The 20300-nt window shown below is 40.0% G+C and overlaps 1 protein-coding gene and 1 long non-coding RNA gene across 9 annotated transcripts in view; one reads left to right on the top strand and one right to left on the bottom strand.

The window, feature by feature from the left end:
- The window catches only part of celf4 (CUGBP, Elav-like family member 4), a 903775-nt gene that overhangs the window by 412355 nt on the left and 471120 nt on the right, over positions 1–20300 (bottom strand). The window lies entirely within an intron of this gene.
- Positions 7825–16889, top strand: LOC127582581 (uncharacterized). Its single transcript, XR_007958132.1, has 4 exons — positions 7825–7876; positions 9063–9154; positions 12247–12337; positions 16798–16889. It is a non-coding gene; the product is annotated as an uncharacterized LOC127582581 (long non-coding RNA).

Genomic DNA, 20300 nt, shown 5'->3' with positions numbered 1-20300 from the left:
CTCATTCACTGTCAGATAGGCTTGACATTTTCAGAATAGGGGTTGGGGGTGAAGAATTGAAATTTTAGTGAGCTATATCTATATATATTTCTGTATTATATATAGAAAAAAAGTCTGCAACATATAAACATTCATAAACACTGCAAACATCTCCATGACAATTGATGGTATAATCAACTGTCGCCTCTGCTTGTGTGTGACAATGATGGGGAACGATGGAGAATTTATGAGGTAAAATCACTTACTTACAACTCCCAATTTTGCATAAAGCTGAAACATCAGTCTCCAACTTGCTCCAATGGAGTTAGGACAATTTTATAAACATTATGACAGGTATATATCACGTTTATAAAGATATGGGCAAACGCCCCTTCCCTTTTGAAAATGAATGACAAAAAAATAAATCAGGTCATAAATCAAAAGCAAATGTTTTTTTCAAATAAAAACACCCCCTTGATAAGAAACCCTTTGTCATGAAATTTTTTCTTCTCCTTCAAATTATATAAAGGTATTTTAGTTTTACTTTGACATTTTCCACTAATTAGTATGCCATGAACACTCCAGTCCCTAGACAACTCTGAAACCAGCTGTGCACCAGACTAGGTTACTCTAGTCAGTGTGATTATCTGCTGCTAAATTTATTAGCCTTATCAAAGAAAGTGAAAAATCCCCTAAAGTCACTTCAAGTGCGAGTTAAGTGTTTTTCAAAGGCAAACAAATTTCTCTCCATAAATAGGCTTTATGTGTAGCTAAGGCATTTAATTGGTGTCAGTACTTTCTCTTGCTTTGTTTCCCCCTTCTGTCTAAACAGCCCTATGATCTGGCTTGCTGTGATGCGGTGATCTGCGTGCTCTCCCTCCAGATACGTTTTGCTCATTCGTGCCTCGCTGCTCTCTCATCAATTGCTTCAAGCTGACAGTTCGCCTATGCTTCGGCACTGGGAGCAGGAAGGGTGCGAAGAGCTACGCACTAGGCTGCCCCACACTGCGTGTAAAACTGACATGTTACACATCCGGCAGCTGGGAGAACATTATGACAAGTATTCAAATAAATCTGCCTCGTTTCCTGTCAATATCTCCATTTACTATTCAATTAGCTCAGCAATGTTCACTCGGAGGTATCTGTTAGTGTGTTTTAGAGCACTGTTCTATTTCTGTCTTGCCATGAAATCTGAAGTTATTTGCATTAATCCCAGATGCAGATGTTTTCATTCTAAGCAGATTTGTTTAGATCAGCAGTGTACAGCAGGGAAGTGAGAGTTTGGAGGGACTTGTTAAAACACAGAGCAGTGAGGGGAATGGCAATTTTGCATTGAGGGACAGTCTGGACAAGTGCATGAGAGACAGAGGATGGACAACTGGAGGACATAGATTTAGGGTAAGGGACAAGAGATTTAGAGGGGATTTGAGGGAGATCTTTATCACCCAGAGGGTGGTGGAAGCAGGGTCATTAACAGCACTTGAGAGGTGTCCAGATGAGCACTTGAATCGCTGAGGCATTGAAGGCCATTGGCCAGGCACTGGAAGGTGGGGTTAATATGAATGTGTGCCCACTGGTTGATGTGGGTGTGGAGGGCCAAACAGCCTGTTTCAATGTCGTATGATTCTATGACTCTAGAACATCGAACATCACAGCACAGTACAGGCCCTTCAGCCCACGAGGTTATGCCGACATTTTACTCTGCTCTAAGATCTATCTAAACCTTCCCTTCCACATAGCCACATGAATGATAGAAAAATGGAGGGCTATCTAAGGCTCTCTTAAATCTCCCTAATGTATCTGCATTCACCACCTCTGCCAGCAGTGCGTTCCACACACCCACCACTCTCTGTGTAAAAAAACTTACCTCTGACATCCCCTCTATACCTTCCTCCAATCACTTTAAATTATGCCCCCCTCATGTTAACCATTTTTGCCCTGGGAAAAAGTCTCCAACTGTCCACTCGACCTATGCCTCTTATCATCTTGTACACCTCCTCTTTTGCTCCAAAGAGAAAAGCCCTAGCTCACTCAACATATCCTCACAAGATATGCTCTCCAATCCAGGCAGCTTCAGAGAGAGTGCAGAGGAGATTTACCAGAGGAAATTTGGTAAACCTCCTCTGCACCGTCTCCGAAGCTTCTACATCCTTCCTATAATGAGGCGACCAGAACTGAACACAATACTCCAAATGTGGTCTAACCAGATTTTTATAAAAATCTTTTTATAGAGATTTTTACCTCGCGGCTCTTGAACTCAGTGCCTCGATTAATGAAGGCCAACACACCATACACCTTCTTAACAACTCCATCAACTTGCACAGCAACCTTGAGGGATCTACGGACGAGGACCCCAAAATCCCTCTGTTCCTCCACACTGCAAAAAGCCCTCCCATTAACCTTGTATTATGCCTTCAAATTTGATCTTCCAAAGTGTATCACCTCACACTTTTCCGGGTTGAACTCTGTCTGCCACATCTTAGCCCAGCTCTGCATCCTATCGATGTCCTGTTGTAACCCACAGCAACCTTCTACACTATCCACAACACCATGAACCTTCATGTCTTCTGCAAACTTACTAACGCATCCTTCCACATCCTCATCCAAGTCATTTATAAAAATCACAAAGAGCAGGGGTCCCAGAACAGATTCCTGTGGAACACCACTGGTCACCAACTTCCAGTTGAAATATGCTCCATCGACAACCACCTTCTGTCTTCTATGGGCAAGCCAATTTTGAAACCACACAGCCAAGTTTCCCTGGATCCCATGCCTCCTGACTTTCTGAATGAGCCTTCCACGAGGAACCTTATCAAGCACCTTACTAAAATCCATGTACACCACATCCACTGCTCTACCTTCATTAATGTGCTTTGTCACATCCTCAAAGAATTCAATCAGGCTCGTGAGGCACAACCTGCCCCTCACAAAGCCAGGTTGACTGTCCCTAATCAGCCTATCCTTCTCCAAATGTCCATAGATTTTGTCTCTAAGAATCTTCTCCAGTAATTTGCCCACCACTGAAGTAAGACTCACTGGCCTGTAATTCCCAGGGTTGTCCCTATTCCTTCTCTTGAACAAAGGAAAAACACTTGCCACTCTCCAATCATCTGGCACTACTCCTGTGGCCAGTGAGGATGCAAAGATCATAGCCAAAGGAGCAGCAATCTCTTCCCTCGCTTCCTGTCATAACCTTGGAGGTATCCCATCTGGTCCCGGTGACTTATCTATCCTAATGTTTTTCAAAAGTTCCAGCAAATCTTCTTTCCTCAAGTCAACACGCCCTAGCATATCAGCCTGTTGTACGCCATCCTCACAAATGTCAAGGTATCTCTCACTGGTGAATACTGAAGCAAAGTATTCATTAAGGACCTCCCCTACCTCTTCCGACTCCAGGCACATGTTGCCTCTTTTATCCCTGATTAGTCCTGCCTTCACTCTAATTATCCTCCTATTCTTCACATATGTATAGAATGCCTTGGGGTTTTCCTTAATCCTACTCGCCAAGGCCTTCTCATGCCCCCTTCTAGCTCTCTTGTCCGTTCTTAAGTTCCCTCCTTGCTACCTTATAACTCTCCAGACCCCTGTCTGATCCTTGCTTTTTAAACCTTAAGTAAGCTTCTTCCTCTTGACAAGATATTCTACCTCTCTTTTCAACCATGGTCCCTTCACTCTGCCATCCTCACCCTGCCTCAATGGGACAAGCCAATTCAGAACCCCAGTCAAGTACTCCCTAAACAACCTCCACATTTCCTCTGTGCACTTCCCCAAGAACATCTGTTCCCAATTTATGCTCCCAAGTTCCTGCCTAATAGCATCATAATTCCCCCTCCCCCAATTAAATACTTTCCCATATTGTCTGCTCCTATCCCCTTCAAGGCTACGGTAAAGATCAAGGAGTTATGGTCACTGTCTCCAAAATGCTCTCCCACCGAGAGATCTGAAACCTGATCAGTCTCATTGCCTAGTACTAGGTCCAGTATGGCCTCTCCTATAGTTGGCTTGTCCATGTACTGTGTCAGGAATCCTTCCTGGACACACCTAAGAAACTCTGCCCTACCTATCCCCTTTACACTAAGGAGGTGCCAATCAATATTAGGGAAGTTGAAATCACTAATGACAACAATCATGTTATTTTGCACCTCTCCAAAATTTGCATCCTGATCTGCTCCTCAGTGTCTCTGCTGCTCTTTGGGGGTCTGTAGAATACTCCCAATAGAATGATCGCTCCCTTCCTGTTTCTGACTTCCACCCACACTGACTCAGTAGACGATCCCTCCAGGACGTCCTCCCTCTTGACAGCTGTGATACTGTCCCTGATCAGCAAAGCCACTCTCCCACCTCTTTTACCTCCATCCCTGTCCCTTTTGAAACATCTAAACCCTGGAAAATCCAGACTAAAGTTTGATCTCCGATTTGATGCTCTCAGCTGGGCTCCTAGAAAAGACATTGTAGTGGTACCAGTACTTTCAGGCCAGAGTGAGGAAACATCATTCAGAGGGGAATGGGTGGGTGGGTGCTGAAATATTTTGATATTGGATGATAGAGTTAAACAGATAACCTCCAGCTTTGTGCCAATCCATGTGGACAATAGTCCCACCCCCCAATATTTACAAGGCTCCTTTCCTGCTGAACATTGAGAAATCATTAAGCAACAAGAGGAGGTGTCATTGTGTCTGTTGTCGTTGGAATTAAGATGTATATACTTTATGAATTTTATGAAAATGACCCCATCCTCTCCCCTGTGGAATCAGGAGAAAATGGTGTGTTACCCAGGTTCCACAAGACTTGCAAACGGCGCCCCTTCCTTAGCTCCCAGCTAGATCGTCCTCTTGGATAATGCACAATGATTGCTGTTGGAGAGGCAGGTGCTTGGTGTGACATCTCTGGTAGGATCAGCTGCTTGTGGAGACCAAAGCTATTCCTGCAGGTCAACTCAGTTATTTAGTTAAGACCAGTGAATGAATTTCTAACAATCCTTGGGTCTTTTCCTTTGACTGTCTGATCCCTTCACATTGATCCATCAGCTTTCATCCCTTTTTACTGTCATCGAGAGATACAGCACAAAAACAGCCCCTTCAGCACACTATGGCTGTGCTAACTATCAACCACCCATTTACACTAATTTTATGTTAATCCCATGTTTTATTCTTCCCACATTCTCATCAACTCCCTGCAGATTCTACAACTCAGCTACACATGAGGGGCAATTTTAGCAGTGGGTAACTAACCTAACAACTGATAAATCTTTGGGATGTGTAGGGAAACTAGAACAACTGGAGGAAATCCAAGCAGTCACAGAGAGAATGTGCAAATTCCACAGAGACAGCACCCTAGGTGGGGGTTGAACTCTGGAGTTTGAGGCAGCAGCTCTACTTGCTGTGTCACCATGCAATTTAATTTCAGTGAAACAAAGATTCCAACGAAAATGTGCATGAGTGATAGTTTTAAATGAAAATTTATTTGGAGTAGTCCTTTAATATTCCAGATGATTCAATAAATGTATTTTCAATATTAAAAATGTCATGGTTATAAAGAGATCCATGACTTCACTAAGTAAATCCTGTTGCAGTGGTTAGTGAGGTCCCACAAGAAAGTTTATTTATACTGTTCCAGAGAGTTCTTGGTACCTCTGTTAAAGCAGCCAGTCTTCCTCTGTCCAATGTCAGTACTTTATTTTACTTCAAGTAAAAGTCAATCTCACTTTTGTAACAAAGCTCCATTATACTTATCATTAAAGTGGAAGTGATACAACAGTTGACACACAATAGCTGTTACTTTCTTACAAGCACTTTTTATCTTAGACTCAAGCTCACAGTCCCCAAAAATACTTCGTGATTTTCCTTCCAACATTATTTTCAAGCTGGAACTGAAATTCCAAACAACCAGAAGAGGTTCAATGAAACAGAACAGTTCACAATTGGATACCTCCTTATGGATGACTTCATTTATCCATTGAATAAAGTGTTTTGTTTCAGCACATGCCTTAAAACTGAGGCCTTCATGTGTTAAAAATTTCACATGATAACTTCAGTCTTTCCTAAGTGTCTGGAATTAAACTAAATATATTTGGCCAAAACCACGACTCTTTGACTTGAATTTGTGCAATACCAGTTGGTATTCTGCAATTCATTTACCATTTACCAACATTCATCAGTATTGTTTAGTCAACTGTACTGAGATGTATTTGTTGCAGATATTATTCTGTATTATATATTTTTAAAACATATTTGCCCTGACTGGGGAAAAGAAATCTGTAGCCAGGGAAAGAATGCTTTCTTCATTTAATATCACTTCAATTTTAAAATGAACGCTTAAAAATTATATTCAAGTTTACCAATTACACCCATCAGAACAAGGCTAAACACTACAGACACGGGATGTACGAAATAAATAAAAACAAAAAAAATTGGAACACATTGTATCCACAGAGAATTAAATAGAATAGACTAATGACCTGATTTTTGATGAAATGCTAATTTTGATTCTAACAATGCATTATTTTTTCCATCAACTGATTAAAATTACTACTTTAAAACAGGGAAAAACAAGTTAGAAGCAAGGTGGATTTTTACTTGATTTATTTTTATTATGCAAAAATATACTGTGAAGTTTCCCCCTGCCATCACTACATCTTGAAATCTTTTTCAATGTATTTTCCCACCCCACATATGGCCTTTGTAGAAAACAGAAGGATTATAATCCGTTTCCAGGGATCTAACGATATTAGTTTGATGTGGACTGTTGGTGATGAGGGTGGAGACTAGGCCTTAATCACCACTCTCCTTGCCTCTCTGTACGGTCGACTCCTGGTGTATGCTTTCCCACAGTAACTGAGACTGGGAGTTCAGTTGAGTATGACACATTAGGTATATTAACATTTCATGATATTCTATAATGACATATGTATGCTTCTAGCGGGAACCTTGTCCACCAGGGTTGTCTATTGGAAATACTGGGTGTGCTGTACTTTGTAATCAATCCACCTGCTATGGATGTGTGCGAGGAAATCCTAATTGTGCTTCCCACAGATGCTCTTCTGTTACTGAACAGAAAAAGTTGGAGTCTGTTTCATAGGTTTCTTGAAAGCTTTCCTGGTGGGTAAAGATCCTAGCTAACAATGAAGTTTTGTATGATCAGACCTTCTGTGCTGAACAGACAGCAATATCCCATATATTAAAAATAACACGAGTTACAATACTTGGGCTCTGGAATATTGATACTAATGAGTCTGGAACCAAAAGGGTTAAGTCATCATGACCTTGTGAAATTTAATGCAGTGTGATTCTGCACCACAGATTCCGAGCTCCTGGCTCAATGGCTTAGATACTTAAGGCCTTTTGAAGTGTAATTAGCTGAAATATGCATGTCAATCATATCAAGGGGGGTTGGGAATAGGAAGAGTGCAGCTCAATGTAAAACACGGTGATGCAGATTAGTTCCTTTGTTAGAAACACCCCTGTGGTTAATGAATATTAATAAACCTTTCAAAAAAAAGGAGAGAGATGGGAGTTCTTTATGCTGACAGACAAGTTTGTTGTGCTGAAGGATGAGAACGAGAATGACTTCAAACCAATGTTACTAACTTTTTATCAAGGACTATGTTTCCAAGCAGTATTTTGCTTGAGGGCCACTCATTGAGTGCTCCGATGTGCTGCACTATTGAGTGTTGGCACACTAATGCACCCGCACTTCCTCAGAGAACAAGCTCTTGATTTCAGTCACATCACCATGGGCAGTTGCTGGGTGGTGTTGAGGCATTTTCCCATGGGAACGACAGAAATAAAAACTCTGGAGATGAAGTTGCTTCCAAACTATGTGCTCTAATATAAGAAAGACCTATCACGGGATTTATGGATTCTGAAATGACTATGGTTTCTAACAGTTTCTCTTGGAGGTAGGACAAATGGTCCGAAAACAGGATTATGATGCTTTGTGCATACATCCAACTTATACAAAGTGTTCAAGAACAAAATGCAAATCTTCCCAGGCCAAGGATTTGCAACATCTACCTCAAGGGTTTCTTTACAATGACAATAACCCTCAGCATGGGATTGAAGGCTGTGATGAAGTAAAATGGGTGAGATTGGACCAATTTCCTGTTAGATTTGATTTTCCTTCCTATATGCTTCAGTGGAAGGGAACAAAAAGTAGACAGGTATTATGAGTGTATCATGGCCATTGATTTTAAACATCCTTTTAAGTCACTGATGGCTTTGTGAGGAAAGAACCCCAGTGACTGAGAGTGAACAATTATTCAAGAGGCAAGATGAAATCTTGGTATTGCATTGAGCATTTACCTATAGGACATGAGTGTAAAGACAACTATTATGTTAAAACTTGAATTATTTCGGGCATTTTGCCAACATAGGGGATAATTGCAGTGAACAGAAATAACAAATCTCTGTGGGATACTGTGGACCCCGTTTTAGTCGGGTGGTTACCTAGCAGGTGGAGGGCAGCAGGTTATGGTCAAATACCAGAGATGGATAAATATTCAGTAGTTTGTACATGATTAACTCAGGGGATCAGGAATTTTAAGCAGTAATCTCCCCCAGGAGACAAATAGATTAGGGCAGGTTCACACCAGGTTGAGAAAGCACATGGTCAAGAAAGAAGCAGACTTGATGGCCTTTGCATGTTATATGCTTTCTATGCATGCTCCTTAACCTAACCCAATACCTTCAGTTTAATTTGGCACATTTTTAGTGAGTGATAAGTGCCTAGGTTAGAGAAAATACCATGGGATAAAGTCTGCCATTGCACCTGTCACTCTGCACATAATCTGCAGACTAAAAACAAAATATGATAAAAGTTGGTGTTTTATTGTGCATGGGTCAAACGTGTCTTTTTCATGACTGCTTCTGGGCAGTCTATGTTTTGTGTCCTATGAATCTATTCAAAGTGGCAGGAGCACATATTTGGGAAAAAAAATCAGATGGTTTCATTTCCTCTGGTTGAAAAAAAACTGTTGAATGAGCAGTGGAATGTGGAATAAAAAAAGTCTGGAAATGGCAAGAGCCCAGACAAGTAATGAATAATTGATTAAATAATTTCAAGATTGGGCTTTTTGTGTGTTGCAGGAAAAGACCTCTGAAGATGGTGCAAGGTTTCACTGTTTTAATGTCCTTGGGACCCGTAAGTGATGATCCAAATAGTCTTGATTCACAAACAGGTGAAGATGCAAGAGGAACAAGATGTATATCACTGCATGTTTGGAGTTGATCAGACCCAAAAGATCAAAGTCCCGAAATGCAATAGCGATAGTTGTTAAAAAAAAATACCGAACCGCTGAAGGAACTCGATGGATCAGGGAATTTCTGTGGAGGAAAATGGACAGTTAATGTTTTGAGTCGAGATCCTTCATATCTACACTGAAAGAGTAGAAGGGAGATAGCCAGTATAAAGAGGTGAGAGGGAGGGGTGAGGCAAGAGCTGGCAAGCAATAGGTGGATGCAGGTGAGGAGGGGTTGATTGGCAGATGGAGTCAGGTGGGGGAGTGAAGGGTGGAGTGACAGAGGCTGGGAGGTGATAGGTGGAGGCAACAAAGTTCTGCAGATTGTGGAATCTGATAAGAAAGGAAGGTGAAGAGGAACCAAGTAAGGGAGGTATGGTGGGCAGATGGGAAACAGGGGGAGGGGGTGACCCAGTGGGAGGAGTGTCTGATTGATGGGCAGATAGAGTAGGTGGGGGAAGGGAATGAAACTGGGAGAGAGGAGGCAGAGGGGTGGGATTGGAAAGGGTGTGTGAGGGAGGACCTGGGTAGATTAACAGAAGGGGAGAAGTTTACCTGAATTTGGGGAATTCAATGTTCATCCCATTGGGTTGCAGACTACCCAGGTGGAATACGAGGTGCTGTTTTTTTAAAATTTAAAAAAAAAATTTTTTTACAGCGTGGTAACAGTCCCTTCCGGCTCAACGAGTCCGCGCCGCCCATTTTAAACCCAAATTAACCTACCCGTACATCTTTGCGATGTGGGAGGAAACCGGAGCACCCGGAGGAAACCCACGCAGACACGGGAGAACGTACAAGCTCCTTACAGACAGCGACGGGACTCGAACCCCGATCGCTGGCGCTGTAATAGCGTCGCGATAACCGCTATTATATTTTGCTTTTGGCCTGACCCTGGCAGTTGAAGAGGCAGAGGACAGAGAGGTCAGTCTGGGAATGGGAAAGGAAATTAAAATGGCTTGCAACTGGGAGCTCCAGATGGCCATTGCGGACAGAGAGCAGGTGTTCGGAAAAACAGTTGTCTAGTCTGCACTTAGTCTCACTGACGTAGAGGAGGCTATATTGAGAGCACCGAATGCAAGAGACAAGGTTAGAAGAGGTGCATGTGAACCTCTGTCTCACTTGGAAGGGTTATTTAGGGCCCTGAATGGTGAAGATGCAGTTTTAGGGACAGGCGTTACTTTTCCAGGGGAGATTTCTTGTGGCGGAAAGTACCTTGGGAGGGGGAGATATGGGGGGGGGGGTGGCTGGATGAGCAAACCAGGGAGTCATGAAGAGAATGATCCCTGTGGAAAGCAGAAAGGGGTGGGGAGGGGAAGACATGACTGGTGGTGGGATCACGTTGTAGCTGACGGAAATGTCAAAGAATGATGAGCTGGATGTGTATGCTGGTGGGGTGGAAGGTAAGGACCAAGGGAACTCTATCCCTGTTCTGTCTGTGGGAGGAAGGGTGGGAACAGAAGTGTGGGAAATGGAGGAGATGCAGGTGAGGGCTCCATCAACCACAGTGGGGTAAGAGCCACATTTCCTGAGAAAGGAGGACATTTCAGATGTCCTGGGATAGAAGACGTCATCTCGACAACAGATGTGGCAAGAGATGGAGAAACTGAGAGAAAGGGATGGCATCCTTATAGGAGGCAGGGTGGGAGGAGGTGTGGCCTAAATAGCTGTGGAAGTCGGTGCATTTGTAATAAATGTCAGTGGGTAGTTTATCTCCTGAGATGGAAACAGAGAGATCAAGGAAGGGGAGAGAGGTGTTGGAAATGGTCTAGGTGAATATCTTAATTTGAGGGCAAGGTGGAGGTAAGTAGCAAAGTTGATGAAATTGACGAATTCTGCATGGGTGCCGGAGGTAGCACCGATGCAGTTGATGACGTAGGGAGAAAGAGTTGCGGAGTGGTGCCAGAGTAGATTTGGAACCAAGACTGCTACGCGTAACCAACGAAAAGGCGGGCATAGCTGGGGCCCACGTGAGTGCCCTTGGCTACACCTTTGATTTGTAGAAAGAGAGGAATCAAAAGAAGTTGTTCAGGGTAAACACAAGTTCTGCCAGGCAGAGGAGTTATAGTAGGATATATCAAGAGAGGTTGCAATAATAAGTGAGAATTTGGAGGCCAGGGATGAGCCGTGCGATAGCTTTGTCTTAGCTTGGATGCTGAATACACCATGTACACAGAAGCTGCACATCATATATACATCAGTTATGTCAAAGATACCCAAGATGCTAGATTAATGAATACCAGCTTTCCCAGACTGATGCATTTTGTCAGCTCTTAAAGATCAGTGTCTATTCTTAAGCCTGGGACATTTTAACCTACCCAGTTTATAGCATACATACGAGCACTGATGTCAAGACACATTTGAGCCATGCACAACCAGAAGGGAATGAAATATCAACCTTTTGCTAGGAGCACATTTTTGTCTTCAGATTCTCTTCAGTGAAATCAAATGTCTTAACTCTCATTCTGTGGAGATAAACATTCACATTCCAGGAAACAATTCTTGTTTGCCTCTCTGGGTTTAGGCTTGAACAAAGTAATTGATTGTCTCTGTAATAAACAGATCCTGGCCAAATGTGCATACTATGCATATTTTCGATTAAACAATGTCAGCCCCCTTTGAATTGTCACTTACAAAAAATGTCATTCTCTTGACTTATCTTTCAGAATTATAGACTGTTCTGCAGCAGCAAAACTCCTGCTGGCTTACTTGCATAGTTAGATTAATGGAGGATACTTGATGGGAAAGGGGTTAATGCACTTTTTATTACGTGAGCAAGGCAGGCCTAATAACTCAATGAGCAACAAAATTGAGAGTAAGCTATGCAGAGCTGCCTCGTGAGTGGAATAAGAAAAGCAGATTAAGCAATTTTTCATCGAATTTATCCAACATAAATATTTCAAGTTTTTGCACATTTTAAAAAATGTTGTAAAGGAAAATACATATATTTTGAGATATTGTTGTACAGCTTGGTTTCATGGTTTACTACAACATCAGTAGATTTTCTGCAATCTAATGTTGTAGTTTTTTTTCAGATCATGGCAGGACTGAGTGCTTCGAAGTAGTATTCCAGAACATACTTATCTGTGGTCATGCTTTTAATATGGAATAATTTGCAAATAAAAGGTACAGTTGTTTTTCAAATTTACTCCTCGATTTCCTTGAATTTGTAATCCTCACCTTGCACCATTTCTTAGGTCATTTTGTAATGTCAGTTTCAAAGCAATCCCATATGTGTGAATTCCGAAGATCGGGGTCAACAGGACTCAGCTATTTCCAGCTCCAGAAAATCAGCTGAGATAAGGAACTTACTGGAAGAGGATCAGAGACGGGGATACAAATCCTTCATTTTATGTTGGGAGACCAAAATGAGATGGCAAGACCCATAGTGTGAGTGATTATAAGGGCTGGAAAGAGCTGGAGAAGAAACCAGATCAACAGCAGTGATGACAGCCTGGAGTTGATCCAGTAGGCTGAAAGGGAAGGGGAAGGTATCATTTCATGTCATAATAAATCAACGACTTGAAATGCTCTGCAATAACACACCATTTTACAGCAGGGAAATTAAGAAAAGGGCATGTTATATGTTAAATGATATCACCCAAACCAGCCGCTTGAATCTGTTTTGCAATATGCTCTCAAGCATGTTAAAGGTCAAAGTCAATCTTATAATTAACTTCACATTAATACAAAATTAATATTTGCACAGGAATGTTTTCTCCTAATCAATTAATACAATAAATGTATTGGATAGGGTTGGGTTGCTGGGGTCTTTGTGGAGAAGTTTGCAGACCTGATCAGTGATTTGGATACATATTTCAGTTAAAATTCCCTTTAGTTTTGAGAGGATTGTCCTCCCAAGTTTTCTATATAATCAAATTCATTTTGCCAAGTGCAAAACTGGCCAAAAATTATTGCATTAGGAAAAGATTTCAGAACTTAAAACAAAATGCATTATATTAAAGTACTACTTAAATGGTAATATGATGCACAAAAATCATGATGTTCAAACCACCATCTGTGAGTAATCTTATTTTAAACAACTGAAAATGACTTTAAAAAAATGTATACAGAACCATTTGCTAATCATATTGATGAGGTAAGTCAGTGTTTGATGCAAGTTGGAAAATATTATGTTCAACAGCTTTTAAGAGGTCCCTTCCTGCGAAAAACACTCTTTAATATTAAGAGGTTTCACAAAGGCCCCAAAACAAGTGCATTTAGTAGACATTTGAAATGATTAGTAATACAATTGGCCTGTATTCTGGTGGGATCAGCTTCCATCACAATCTTTTTCAAACTAGCACAAAAGATTGTGAAACGTCAATTTACACAGGATGTAATTTGCATTTAAAATTCTGCAACCTATTGCACTGAGCTGGCCAATTTCAGAAGTCAAAATAACTAAACCTAGAGAAAACTGTGTTTAATTTCCAGAATTACATTTGCCATCAACATGCCAATCAGATTATTTTAATGTCATCAAGTTTGCACTGGTCCCCAGGGAATTCAAATGGATATCTCTACTTACAAATGTTCACTGCAGTTCTAGAGGATTGGACAATGTAACAACTTGTTCAAAAAGGGATGCAAGAACGTCCAAGGAAAGTACAGGTCAGTCAAGTTAACTGTGATTATGGTGAAGCTTTTAGAAATAATATTTGGGGAAACATTCATTGGCACTTGGAGAAGTCTGAATTGATAAAGGGGAACCAGCACAGGTTATTTAAAGGTTAACCTGATTGATGAGGTAACCTTTTTGATGAGGTAACAGAAGGTTGGTGAAGGGAATGCAAAAGATTTTCAGAAGGTGTTTGATAAAGATCTATGTAAAAGGTTGTTTATCAAAATTGATGTCAATGGAATTTAAAGAATCAGTAGCAACATGGATAGACAATTAACTTACAGGCAGAGAGTGATCCACTTGGGCAGAAAGAATAAATGGAGAAACCAAATACAAAGTAGCACAGTTCTAAAGGAAGTGCAGGAATTGGAGGACCTGGGACTATACGTGCATAAATCCTTAACATTTTCCAGAGGCATCAGTAAAAATAGTCTCTGATTATTGTTTCTAAAAGCTTTGCCATAATCATTAAAAAGACTGACCTATATACTTTCCTTTTATTATTCTGAATATTTTTATAGCAGATTGGAGGATGGTCAGCGGTGTTCCCCAGGAGCCAGCAGACCACTGTTTGTCTTTGATACACTTTGATGGTCCAGGCATGGGTGCACTGGATGAAAATTTGAAATTTACAGATGGTACAAAACTTGGAAGAGTTCTTAACAGTGGAGAGAATAGTAACAGACTGCAAGAAGAGATAAACAGGCTGGATGAAAGGATAAACAGAATTTAATGCAGAAGAATGTGAAGAAATCCACTTGGACAGAAAGAATAAATAGAGAAACCCTTTATAAAGGAAGTGCAGGGACTGAACAATCTGGGACTATTATGTGCATGACTTTTTAACATTTTCAGGGAACAGTGAGAGGGTGGTCAGTAAAACATGTGGGATCCTGAGATTTACAATAGCAGCAGAGTATAAATGCAGCAATGTCATGTTGACCTGTGCAAAATACTAGTTAGGTCATTGCAGGGAAATGGTGTCCAATTCTGGTCACTGCACTTTAGTAAGAATGTAAAGATTCTTGAGAGTGCAGAAAAGGCTTAATAGAACACATCCAGGGATGAAGGATTTCAACAATAAAGTTAGACTGGAGAAGCTGGGATTCCTGGAGCAAGGAAGGTTCAGATAAGATTTGATAAAGGTGTACAAGATCATCGTGTGTTTAGGTAGGTTAAGTAGAGGAGAACAATTACTTTTATTGGATAGTTCATAGGGCGCAAAGCACAGATTTAAAAGTGTGGACAAGACATGCAAGGAGGATGTGAGAATTTTTTCCCCATGTAGAGTGTAGATATAAAGAATTTTCTCTTTAACGAAATTATAGAAGCATCAAATGGGAATTGGGCACTTAAGAAAGAATCATTTGTAAGGCTAGGGGGAAGGAGTAGAGGTGACCAGGAGCCAGAATAGACTCTGTGTTGTAATAATTCAATCATTCTACATCTTCCAGTTTCTTTAAGAAGTCACTTGCATTGATCTAATCCAATCCCCTGAATAATCAAAATACTTCACAACCCATGAATTACTTTCAAAGTGTAGTTTTGCCGATATGAAGATAAACAGGACAGCCAATTTGTGCATATCACCATTTAAACTCTTGACTTGTTGTAGATGATTAAATAAGTTGGTTTTGATCTTTCACCACTGGAACAGGCTTAATATTTTGTCTGATAGGTAACTCCACAATGCAACACCCTCTCCCTGCACCACTGAAGAGCTAGTCTATGAATCCAACATTTCAGAGCAGGGTTTGATTCTATAATCAACTCACTCTGAGGTGAGAAAAACTGAGCATAAATGACAGTTGACTATGGACCAAATCTTTCTGAAAAATAGGATTGGCTCATTAATCACACCAATAGATATAACTGGAACAATGCAATGCAATGTGGGTATATATAGCTCAGCAACAAACGTAACTGAATGGAATAGGATTTTAAATTCCATATATTCTGGTTACTTCGATAGAAAATGTCTGATTAAATTTCAAAGTTTCTTGATGCAATACTTTTTTTTGTCAGAAACCAGGAATACTGTACATTTAAGAGAGTATAAAACCTCAAAACTACTTGTACCTTGTGAGATACATTCCAACCATTGCAAAGTTTTGAATAACTGGTTGTAAAGCACATCTCAACTACTGCAATTCTAGGGTGCCACACAGATACGATTGTCACTACTTACTGTCAACTTTGTTCATGATGCATCGAAAAAATGCCAATGAAATAGTTTGCAGATCTCCTGATAGTTCCTTTGCAAATTTATTGAATGTTCTGTGTGAAATCCTCAGAGATCAGGGTAAAGCTGAGGAAAGTCAAAACAGGCAAGGGGTAAAATAGGTCGGTGATCTAATATGTAGGCTAGAGTTCCACCAGGTGGGTTGGTTTAAAATTTTCCATTTGCTGTTAGATTGAATCATGAATAATCATGACTTGGGCAGATTACCACTGACCAATTGAGGTTCATGGAATCTCAGACTAGTATGATTCAGGGGAGGATGTTGAATGGTTGAAAGATGGGTGAGAAATGGTGGCCTGTTACAAGGATGCTGTAGGCACATTGTTCAGTCTCAAGCTACAGCTAGATATTTGGGACTACCCCTGTGGGTGAATTCTTGATCCCAAGGAATTGATTAGAAGAGGTGGAAAATAAGTTATTGAAACAATCAAACTTGACTTCTCGATTAATAAAGAACTGAAACTAGTTATCTGACAAGAGCAGCAGTATATTGTATGGTGGGGGTTGCAGATGGAACCCTGCTGTAACTTTTAATCTAACCTCTATACAACAATGCGTCAGATTTGGCCATAGTCAGAACTTGCATTTTTAACAAAAGTAAATGCTAATGTTTTGCAAAATTACTCTCTGAAATCCAAGCTGAATTCTCTGTTAAAGCAAAACACACTATTTCCCTTGACAAAGACGGGATATAACATACATTATCCATCTCAATTACAGACAAAGAAAATGGCCGACAGATGGAAAAAAGAAATGCAGCAGGGAAGGCTCTCAAGCCTGACCCAACAAAAATCATTTACTTTGAAAAGTTGCAAACAAAATGAAGTGCTCAAAGAATTAAACAACATAATTAAATCTCAAAACAAAATACTGTGAAATATTGTCTGACAGAATTTTCCATTTGTTAACATCTTTGGTTTAATTTTTTGTGCATTTTAATTAACTATTCATTTTTTTACCTTCTGGGTATTAATTCAATGTTTTGTCATGCCATTATTCAAATAAAATTTAATGCTGACAGTGGTTTTATTCAAGTGTGTTGCATGATATCTTACTAATGCAATATGATAGTGGAGGCACACATTGTATGCTATGTATGGATGAGGAAAGACTTGGAAAGAAGCTATTAAGGAAACCTACTATGTAATGGTCATGATGATTCCTCACCATTTAAAGTAATCAATTAATTCAGGCATTCTGATGTAAAATTTTAATATTCTCATAGTCTTGAAATCAACCTCGTTCCACAATCCTCTGTCTGGTGTGAGGCAACCTTGACTGTAACACAGATTTTTTTTCTTTAAAGATCATTACCCCTGTCTAAGTGATTTCATGCTATCTCAACAAGCTAAAGGTTAGCTCTTTGCTGAAAGGCTAGATGACACAGTTGGCTAAAACATTTAATTCCGCTTGGAGGCAACACATAGTTGAGGATTCCCTCTTGCTGAGAGTTGCTAACAATCACAAGAAGAAATGACGGAAGCTTAAGAATCATTCACCAATCAAAGGATATGTTTTTAACACCTATCTTACTTCAACAGCTAACCCATATAGTTGCTAATATTGGTCATAATGAAATTATTCAGGCAGCTAATAGATAGGGATTTCAGTGTAAAAGTCTACAAAGAACAAATGTTACGCGTTTGAAGATATGAGTATTTTTATAATCTTACAATTTTACACCCTTTTATCTTTAATCAAACTGTGAGACAATTTTCCACAAATTAAAAACTCATTTGAAGAACGCTATGGTAAGAATTGCCCATGTTAAGATTTTCATTGAAAAAAAAATTAAGTGCCACAAAACTTTCCACTTTGTAAACAGGGCAGCACAGACACAAGGAGAAGATGATACCAAGCTTTTATTTACGAATGAAAGAAGGGAAATAGTGGGAGGTCACTTCCAACTTGGCTTGTTGACAGAAGGCTAACAGTTCAATTCACCTTCCCCAGGTCATTGCTAAAATCCGTGGGGTTTGACACTGGCCAGGGCAAGAGCTGAAACTTATGCCCAGTGAATCCATTCTCATGGATTTATGATAAATTGGAAGGAAGAATGGGAGGGAAACGTGATTCAAATTTTAAAAATAACTAAACAAAAATGGGGAAATAGATAAAGGGAAGTATATCTCAACTTCGATTTCTTTCTTAAGATACACATGGGTAAACAGCCAAGAATTTGAGTACCTGTATAGGATGCCACATAGGCTGAAAATAGATTTAAAAAGATGCATTAACTTGTGATGAAGCAGTCTGAAGATATCAAGCAGAGCAGAATAACCTTGAAACTTGTAAGAATAAAGGCAAACTATGGGAGAGCTTGTATTCAGCATTCTGGTTTTTTATTCCAATTTTACCTATTTAGTAAATAATTTGGAACGCAACTTTGAGAAACCTGACTGAAGTGACATACATTTTTCTTTGATCTCTTGCCCTTCCCTTGGTGGGGTCCTTGCTGTGGAGTTAGACCCTTAGCTAAGTTTCACTATGTCCTTATTTGGAACTCTTTTTGTTCGGTAACTCACTGAGTTGACCCTCTGTGCTCTTATTAAATAAAGGAACTCATTAGGATTTCACTGTAATGCCACAGGAAATTCATTTATTGAGAACATCTTGTCAATACAGAACAGTTTTTCCCCCCTCTTTCAGTAAATACAAGTTAGGGGTATAAAGATTATCAATCTTGCTAATTGAGTTGTCAGCATGAAAACCAGTCAATTAACCAATTAATCAGTTAAGCTATGGCAATGTTTGATTTGTAGCATTAAGTCAGTACTGCAAATGCATCACCAATCCCATCATTTCAAATTCCTGGCATGCTTTGTCAAATCAACTAGGAAATTATTTTGAAATATTAAATAATACAAAAATCAGAATAAGTATTAACAAACTGATAAACTTTGTAAATGCAAGTATTCTGTTCTTCTATTTGAAAGCATAATTAAGGTTACTGTAATATGTATTGCATTTGTACCAAAGAGGTTCCTATAGAGTTGTTTAAAACTTTTTCTAATAAAAAATGGTTGAAGATCTTTATTCTTTTCTATAAAAAGTTGGCAAGTTAAGTTGAACAAGATGGAATTTAATTAGCTACAGGGTGGTATCGGCACATTGGTGAAATGGACTGAGAAATGGCTGGTAGAACTTAATCCAGATAAATGTTAGGTGATGCATTTTGGGAGCACTAATGAGACTAGGACCTGCACCATAACTGGTAGACCCTATGAAATATTGAGGAATAGAGAAACCTTGGAGTACAAGTCCATAAATCCCTAAACGTGGCAGCCCAGGTGGACAAATAAAGAGAAAGGCATATAGAATGCTTGCTTTCAGTAGCTAGGGCATAGAATACAAGTGCATGGAGGTCATGGTACAACTTCTTAAAAGTTTCATTAGGCCACATGTGGAGCAATGTATGCAGTTTTGGTCATCACAGAGAGGGGATTCACCAGCATGTTGCTTGGGATAGAGTGTTTCAGTTAAGAGGAGAGATTGGATAGATTGGGTTTGGTTTCCTTGAAACAGAGGGGCATAAGGGAGGTATCTGATAGAGATGTACAATATCGCGAAGGGCAGAGATAGAGTGGATATTGAGAAACCTCTCCCCATAATGGAACCATTGAAAATCCAGAGGACGCAGGTTTAAGGTGAGGAGTATTAAGGTTACAGGGGATCTGTGGACTTTTTTCTCCAGCCAGGGGCTGGTTGCAGTTTGAAGTACACCGCCTAAGAGGGTGTTGGAGGCAGGTACTCTCACAACATTTAAAAGGTACCTAGAACAACGCGTGATTGGCAAAGCACAGAAGGATTTGGACTAAATGCTGGTAAATGTGATTAGTATAGATGGGTACAATGATTGGCATGGACATGGTGGGCTGAAAGGCTTGTTTCTGTGCTGCATGACAGTGTGACTCTAATTAAAATATATTTTATTGGTGGAAAATATAGTCACAAAATGGTGATGTCACTGTTGTCACCAAAAGCATTAATGTCATCAATGATATTTTATTTTGAATAACTTGCTACATAAGCATTGTTGTTCTTAGATTTGGGTTAACAGAGTGGACTACTTATTTTTTTGGTAAAGCCTTTTTACGATTTTTTTCCCATTAATTTACAAGAGTTTGAATAAATACAAGACCCTTATTCCAATAACATCCAGCCAGATTAGTTCATTCCACATGACATTAATTGACTAAGTGCACTGGGCACAATGAAATCTA

Source organism: Pristis pectinata, chromosome 2 (genome assembly GCF_009764475.1).
Source record: "Pristis pectinata isolate sPriPec2 chromosome 2, sPriPec2.1.pri, whole genome shotgun sequence".
In the NCBI taxonomy this organism is placed as follows: Eukaryota; Metazoa; Chordata; class Chondrichthyes; order Rhinopristiformes; family Pristidae; genus Pristis; species Pristis pectinata.
This window is presented reverse-complemented; position numbering and strand designations above follow the sequence as displayed.